Below are 218 nucleotides of genomic sequence, written 5' to 3'. Positions count from 1 at the left end.
TGTTTGCTGGCTCTTTCGGAAGCGTGGCGGAAAAACCGGACGGCGGGTTCGCCCTGGCACCTCCAGGCCTCCTGCTCGCTGGTGGCCTGCATGGCCGAGGGTTGCCTCCTGCCCCCCGTTTTGGGGAACATGCACGAGATTTTTCACCAGCTGGCGCCTTTCGAGGTTCACCTCCTCCTCCTCAGCGTCTGGGATTATTTACGGGAGAACGGGCCCCT

The sequence above is a fragment of the Aptenodytes forsteri genome, unplaced genomic scaffold (assembly GCF_000699145.1).
Source record: "Aptenodytes forsteri isolate BGI_AS27 unplaced genomic scaffold, ASM69914v1 Scaffold2248, whole genome shotgun sequence".
NCBI lineage: Eukaryota > Metazoa > Chordata > Aves > Sphenisciformes > Spheniscidae > Aptenodytes > Aptenodytes forsteri.
The sequence above is the reverse complement of the archived record's forward strand: the minus strand, read 5'-3'. Positions refer to the sequence as shown.